This window comes from Microcebus murinus, chromosome 5 (genome assembly GCF_040939455.1).
Source record: "Microcebus murinus isolate Inina chromosome 5, M.murinus_Inina_mat1.0, whole genome shotgun sequence".
Taxonomy (NCBI): Eukaryota; Metazoa; Chordata; class Mammalia; order Primates; family Cheirogaleidae; genus Microcebus; species Microcebus murinus.
The window spans coordinates 86633912-86642321 of record NC_134108.1 but is presented as its reverse complement, the minus strand read 5'-3'; the positions used below and the strand labels follow the sequence as shown (position 1 = coordinate 86642321).

At 39.3% G+C, this 8410-nt stretch overlaps 1 pseudogene; it reads right to left on the bottom strand.

Moving 5' to 3' along the window:
- Nucleotides 1-996: 996 nt before the first annotated feature.
- On the bottom strand, nucleotides 997-8066 carry LOC105876238 (NADH dehydrogenase [ubiquinone] 1 beta subcomplex subunit 4 pseudogene; annotated as a pseudogene).
- Between the last annotated feature and the right edge of the window lie 344 nt (nucleotides 8067-8410).

Here is an 8410-nt window from a genome sequence, read left to right as displayed (position 1 = left end):
TAGGTTTCACTCAGCATTTTCCAATTAAATGCATGCTTTCCAAAATCTTTTCATGTCCACTAAAACAAATACTAGATCTGAGGGCACTCAATGTTTAAGCGTATTTTAAGATTATTAACAAAGACAAGTGTTTTTTAAAAATAGAATGTTCTTTAACTGTTCACTCTTTCCGTGTAATTATCCTAAATCGACATTGCAACTATTACTAATTTCTGAAGTTATAACTTATCAAAAGTCAAAATAGAACATGGACCCAGTTAATGTGCCATAGCCTTTCCAGGTGTTCTCTTTTAAACATTTGGTGCGTACATGCTAAAAGCATGGGTTTTAGAGTCATGAAAACTTGCCGTTGGAACCTTATTCCTCACTGACAAGCTTGCATGATCTTGGAAGGTTATTAAACTCTGCAAGACTCAGTTTCTCATCTGTGAAACAGGAATAATGGTTACTGCTTGTGCTTATTCCAGTATCTGAGACATAGAGGCACTGAATAAATCATTAAAATTCTGGAGTCTTTTCCTTAAGGCACATCTGTAATTGAGTCAAAGCAATGGTGCCTGAGGCTTGAGGACTTGGAAAGTGATTGGCAATATGGGACTTATAATCTTTGTGTTGGCTGTTTACTGTCAGAGTCTGGGATTTGATTTTACCATTCTTTTTTTTTTTTTTTTTTGAGACAGAGTCTCACTTTCGTTGCCCTGGCTAGAGTGAGTGCTGTGGCATCAGCCTAGCTCACAGCAACCTCAAACTCCTGGGCTCAAGCGATTCTCCTGCCTCAGCCTCCCAAGTAGCTGGGACTACAGGCATGCACCACCATGCCCGGCTAATTTTTTGTATATATATTTTTAGTTGGTCAATTAATTTCTTTCTATTTTTAGTAGAGACGGGGTCTCGCTCAGGCTGGTTTCAAACTCCCAACCTCGAGCGATCCTCCCACCTCGGCATCCCAGAGTGCTAGGATTACAGGCGTGAGCCACCGCGCCCGGCCCATTCTTTTTTTTTTTTTTTTTTAATGATTAATAGAAGATCTATTTAAGCATGAATCCATGTAGTCATGATTACCAGACTTAATATGAAATGTTAAATGTTCGATCCAATTTTCCTTCCTGGATACGTTTTTCTTTCCTGTCCCTGTCAGTTTTGAAAACATAATACCAGAAGAAGAGGGGCCCAATCCCACACACAGCTCCTAAGAGAGAGTTCTTGGGAGTGGGTCCGAAATTGGGATAGACATTTGCTAATCTTGCATAGGTCCAACGAATCAAGGCAGGATCTTCAATGAGCCCTCAGCGGTCAGGGTCGTTGTACTGAAGCAGGTACTCTCGTTTAAGCCAGGCTCTTCTGGCCAACCGCTCAGCTTGCTACCGGGGTTCCAGAGATATGTTGTATTCGGCCGGGTCAAGGGTGGGGGGCGGGGTGGCCAGGAGCGACGGAGTATACTTTGGGAACTAAATCTTGGCGACCCGGCCTGATTTTACCATTCTTTACAAAGTGATAAGTTAGCATGTTACTGTTTTGTGGGTGGCTGGTCAAAAGCACAAGACTTATGGGTCAGAGACAAAGAACTCCATTACAGCACAGTAAGCAGCAAGAGCTTTGGGTGGATGGTATGCATGCAGTGAGTTTGCATTGCAGCTAAGGAATGCTGACCTCAAGGATTCACCAGTTTTACAGTAAGAGGTAAGCAAACCTAACTCTTTGGGGGAAAACATTACTTCATTCCTCAAGGCTGATCAGTGCAAACACAACCCTGAGAAATGTCTCAAAAGAAGAGCAGTAAGAGCCTTGTATTCTTGGTATGCCAAGAATTCATGGATAATTGCTTCTCTCACCTCCTAGCTACCTCAAAGGTGAGGTTGGTATTAAATATAGATTGAGAAGCATGGAAAGGTTCTTGGGAAAAAAATAGTAAATGTGATAACTCCTTGAATTTAGCATAATGCCCGAAACTGTTAGTATTTAGTGATTAAATGAAGTAATAAATGAGAAATATGTCTATAAAACATATAATTAGTATATTTATTAAATACATTTTATTGTAATTATATTTTTAAATTATAATAAATTGAATAAGGATAATAATTATTAATTAAACTGTATGTGTTGATTATTACTGTGTTTTATGAAACCACGAGATAGTCTGAGTCCCCACTAGGAAATGCAGAGAGCTGTCTATAAGAGATAGCAACAAAAATATAAAAAAGGACTTAGGTGTTTCAACAGATAAATAGCCAAAATTGACAATATAAAAGTAAACATACCCGTAATTATTGAATTTGCTATTATTTTTAACTGCTTTTAGCAATTCAAATTATAATTTAGAGAGAGCAGTAAATGTAATGCGTAATTGACTGAACATGCTGTGTTTAACCTCAGGACCCATGGGGCTACACTACTGATCAATCCTAACTATGAAATATGAAACTGCCTTATTGAAACCCCACCCCCCACCCCCTGCCGTTTTCACACTGTGACCTCATTTTTGCAAGGCTAATTTTCTTTTTCTTTTTTTTTTGAGACAAAGTCTCACTTTGTTGCCCAGGCTAGAGTGAGTGCCATGGCATCAGCCTAGCTCACAGCAACCTCTAACTCCTGGGCTCAAGCGATCCTCCTGCCTCAGCCTCCCAAGTGGCTGGGACTACAGGCATGTGCCACCATGCCCGGCTAATTTTTTCTATATATATGTTAGTTGGCCAATTAATTTCTTTCTATGTATAGTAGAGACAGGGTCTCGCTCTTGCTCAGGCTGGTTTTGAACTCCTGACCTCGAGCAATCCGCCTGTCTCGGCCTCCCAGAGTACTAGGATTACAGGCGTGAGCCACCTCGCCCGGCCCTGTAATATGTTTTTTAATGTCACTTTTTATGAACACAAAATGAATTTTATGCAGACACAGGGCAGATGAGGCACTTTCAACCAAAATGAGCTAAGGACACTTTCTGTAGTTTGGTGGTGTTATCTTCAATTTTCTGAAATATGAATGTACTGATATCTAAAATTGAGAGAAAGCTACCTTTTCAATTAAGAGATATTTTATTAATTTTGAGTGAGGAAGAAGTTTGGGAGGAGATAATTAGTTTAAAAATTTAGGCTGGCTCATGCCTGTAATCCTAGCACTCTGGGAGGCCAAGGAAGGAGGATCAACTGAGGCCAGGAGTTTGAGACCAGCCTGAGCAAGTGCAAGACTTCCATCCCTATTTCTACTAAAAATAGAAAAATTAGCTGGGCATGGTGGTGAGGATCTGTAGTCCCAGCTACTTGGGAGGCTGAGGCAGGAGGATTGCTTGAGCCCAGGAGTTTGATGTTGCAATGAGCTATGATGATGCCACTGCACCCTAGCCAGGGCAACAGGGTAAGACTGTGTCTCAGAAAACAAACAAAAAATTTAAAGAATAAAACTGTTTAAAAATTTTAAAATATTTTATACACACATTAAGTAAATTACTACATAAAATGGCTTAAAGTGGAAAGTACTCTGCTGCCCTGCCATAGCTCAAAATAGCTTATTGTTTCTAAATTTATCAACCTGAGATAATATATACTACATATTGCTCCTCAATACAAATTATTTTGCATACTTCCCAATTTTACCATACCTCCTAATGAAATAGTTGTTTTATTTCCATTTGTGAGCCATTATTACTAGGTACATAAACTCAGGCAAGTTACTTAATCCTCTGTGACTCAGTTTTACTAGCTCTCAAATGGAAAAATCTGAGTACTTCAAGGGATTGTTGTGAGGATTAAATGAGTTAATATATGTAAAATGCTTTGAACTGTGTCTGGCACATAGAAAATATTAGATAAGTAATGACTGTTACTACTGTTGTTTTTCTTCAAATGGCTGATTTTAAAACTTTTCCAAACATCAAGATAAAATACCCGGTATTTTCTCTTCTTACATTCAATCAACCTTTCAAATCATTCCATATTTTAATTTGTTTTATATTTAAACCATCATTTCTTATAAAACTTTTATAGCTTACTGGTATTTCTGATTGCTTTTCTTTTGCCTTGTTGATAAAAGAAACATAACCCTTTACTATATGCTGAAGATTATCCAGCTTGTAGAAATTACTATCTGTTGCAATACTATTTTAGGATCCCACTGATTTCCTGCTTCCATCTGGACAAACTTTGTCCTAATTTTTCCCTAGCTTAGCTTCATTGTTTCCATACTTTCCTTGTTTTGCTAAAATAATTTCCTCAAAGAAGATGACTGACAGGTCAACTTTCTCAATTCTTGCATGTGTAAAAATGTATTTCTTTGTCCTCACAATTGTCTAATAATTTGACTGGGAATAGTAGGTCTGAAATAATTTTCCTCAGAAGTTTATAAACATATTTCATTATCATCTTCTCATATCCAGTGTTGCTACTGAAAAGATTGATTTCAGTTGGATGTTCAGTACTCTGTAAGTGAACCTGGATTTTCTTCTGGAAGCTTTTAGAATTTTATCTTTATCCTTGGTAATCTGAAATATAACAAAGACGTGTGTATGTAATATTTTATTTTGTTTTTCATATAGCCTACTTGATTCTTCATAGGTATTTCAGCTTAAAAATGTCTTATTTGTTTTTAGTCCTAAAAATGTTCTTCCTTTAATAATTTACTCTCTTCTGTTTCTTCAATTTTTTCTTTTGCAAATAACTATTCAGTCAAATTTTGAAGTTCCTATATTAAGCCTCTATAAACTATCTTTCCTTCATGCTTCCCATCTCTATTTTTTTTTTTGAGACAGAGTTTTTGCTTTGTTGCCCAGGCTAGAGTGAGTGCTATGGCCGCTCACAGCAACCTCCAACTCCTGGGCTCAAGTGATCCTCCTGCCTCAGCCTCCCGAGTAGCTGGGGCTACAGGCATGCGCCACCATGCCCGGCTAAGTTTTTCTATATATATTAGTTGGCCAATTAATTTCTTTCTATTTATAGTAGAGATGGGATCTCGCTCTTGCTCAGGCTGGTTTTGAACTCCTGACCTCGAGCAATCTGCCCGTCTCCGCCTCCCAGAGTGCTAGGATTACAGGCGTGTGCCACCGTGCCCGGCGGCCCCATCTCTATTTTTTGCTCTTCTTCTGGGAGACTTCCTTGTAGTACTTCTATGGATTTTTTAATAGTTGCTTTTTGTTTCCAAAAACTTTTTGTCTCTTGTAATGGTTCATTTTTCATAGTCTCTAGCAAATTTTTTCTAGCATCATATCTAGCATTGTCATGGAAAGAATATCATTTTGAACTTTTCAGAAGATACTAATAAGAATTTTATCAGTGTTACAGGTTCTCTCCTCTTTCTCAAATTGGCTCTGTTTCCAGCTGTTTTGGGTTTGTTCATCTTGGTTTTTTACATTAAGATCAGTCTTCTTCCTTTTCTGGGGATATGTATTTGTCCATTTATACCTACAAAATAAAATATACGCTGGTCGGTATAGACATTGGCATGGGCTTCCCTGCTGTGTGTTGTTTCTCCAGTAAGTCTCTTTCCTAACTATGTGTGTACAGATGAGGGAGGGGGTACTGGTTGACCAACTTTACTTAGTCTTTCTAGGTAGAAAGCAAGAGGACAGTGTGGGGAACCAGCAAAAAGTCTGAATGGGAATGGAAGAGATTATTCTAGTATATAATTCTTATAGTAGGAGCCTTGGACCTCCCTAGGAAATTCTTTATTTATTTTTAATTTTTTTAATTTTTTCGAGACAGAGTGTCACACTATTGCCCAGACTAGAGTGCCATGGCATCAGCCTAGCTCACAGCAACCTCAAACTCCTGGGCTCAAGTGATCCTTCTGCCTCAGCCTCCCGAGTAGCTGGGACTACAGGCATGCGCCACCATGCCTGGCTAACTTTTTCTATATACTTTTAGCTGTCCGGCTAATTTCTTTCTATTTAGTAGAGACAGGGTCTCGCTCTTGCTCAGGCTGGTTTCCAACTCCTGACCTTGAGCGATCCTCCTGCCTCAGCCTCCCAGAGTGCTAGGATTATAGGCGGCCCGGCCATGAATTCTTTACATTTCTTTAGAAAACAGCCTCCACTTTTATTCCTACTTGTAAATTCAGGGCTTCTGGTTTGTCTGTTCCTACATGGAGAGGGGAGTCACCAGGAACCAACAGAATAGTTGCTCCAGAAATAGACTCATTGACCACCCCGTTAGTACCTGCCAATTCCACAACTGGAGTCTCTCTGGCTACCACTGGAAAGTTCACATCCTTTCTTACGACCGCCTTCTCTTCCTTGCATTTTAGGCTGAAGCTCCTGCTTTATGTTGTTTGTCAACAAATGACCATCCATTTTTCACTTCCAGAAATTCATTGAAAACTCTGCTTAACTGATCAACTACTTTCCATTTTATTTATTGCTATGGATTTATTCCCCTTGTATTTTTTTTTACTGACATTTCTATGATATTTATGGATAGAGGAGCATTAAGTAAACTCAAGCTATTAACTTCATTTGCTCATTTAGCAAATATTTATTAAATCCATATCAGGTGTCAATAATAGCATGAGATTAGCTTGTTGGGATTGTTGATTTTCTTACTCTAGGACAGGGATCCTCAAACTTTTTAAACAGGAGGCCAGTTCACTGTCCCTCAGACCATTGGAGGGCCGGACTATAGTTTAAAAAAAACTATGAACAAATTCCTACGCACACTGCACATATCTTATTTTGAAGTAAAAAAACAAACGGGCAAAACACCCTCATGTGGCCCGAGGGCCATAGTTTGAGGACACCTGCTTTAGGAAGACCATTTTTCTTCTTATTTCACACAAGGAACACATGAAGTGCCCTGAAGCCCACCCACTAACCACAGCTCCACTAAAGGAAACCAGGTGGAGCTGACTGACTATGTGCCAAAGCAGCAACCAAATTCCCTCCCTCTTCCACTCTCTCTTAGGCTTTTTCGACTTTTTCTCACCAAGCCCCTTCCTTCCAGACTGGCTTCCTACATATTCTTAAGAACATGGAATAAATGACAAGACATTAAGGAATTATTAGACCATACTTGAAGGATAAAGAAAGAAAGTTACTCCCTAACTTGCTAGAGAGTTACTCTAACAAGGAAGATGCTTTTGGCCAACAACATTCTCCCACTTTTTAAAGATAGGAGCAGAATTTAAAATTGTTATGGAGTGCAAGGAAGATAAATCAGCCCAAGTCTTGAACAAGGGTTGAGCAGAGCCTAAAGAAACCTCCCTGCAATATATCAGAGCTATTCTTTCAAACTGAGAATGACCTGGAAATGGAATATCCCATGTAGAATTATAGCCCAGTCCAATCTCCTGGAGTATCCAGAGAAACTCAAGATGTGAACTTGGTTTACTGTGGTCTAGGACTTCTAACCACCTCAGGCACAAATGCTAATTCTTTCTGAAGGAAAGTATCTTCAAAGCATCGTATTCAAACACAATGCCCAGCAAACATAGATAATCAGGTGCCCCCCAAAATTAGTCTCAATGAGCAAAAACCAAACCCTCAGAGATTTTAGATATTGGAATTACCAAATGCAGACTCTAAAACCATTATGCTGACCACTTAAAGAAATAAAAGACAAGACTGAAGATATCTTCAGAGAATAGGAAACCATGAAAAGTGACACTTGGGGGTAAGTGTGGAAGCTGGATCAGCCTTTCAATCTTGAGAGTCTAACAGGATATGTGGTAGACCCCTCATGGGCTGGGAAAAGGACAGATAATAACAAGAACTGACGGAATCTGAGCACTCACTATATACTAACTGTATTAGTCTGCCAAGCCTGCCATAACAATATACCACTGATTGGGTGGCTTAAAGCAAAAGATAACTGTTTTTCCTATTCTCATACACTCAACACAACGTAGAAAAGTACCAACACAAGATGCATGAGGATTTTCACCCACACATCAAGTCATTCTCCAGTAGACATCAGTTGAGTATCCTATAATGTAATTCAATTTCAACACTATCTACCTGAAGTTAGAGTCAGATCCCTCATATTAAGAGCTCAGTCCCACAAGACTGCCCCCATTTCAAGCACCTATCATAAATATCAAGTTCTGACCTGTGTGTCTGACAACTGGCTATAAATTGGGATTCCCATGACCCACTCCTCAAGTTCAATAGTTGGCTAGGACAGCTCATAGACCTCAGGGAAACACTTTGCTGATGTTTACCTATTTATTATAAAGGATGTTACAAAAGATACAGATGAACAGCCATATGGAATAGATGCGTGTGGCAAGGTATGGGGGGAGGAAGCATAGAGCTTGCTATGCTTCTAAATATTCCCTTGCTCTCCTGCTGCTCACCTCCTGCTGTGCAGCCTGGTTCCTAACAGGCCACAGGCTGGTACTGGTGGGAGAGGGTTGGAGACCACAGTCCTAGAGTCCTAGCATCTACAATTATTAGCATTTTGTCATTTTTCTTTCATTTAGTCTCCACCCA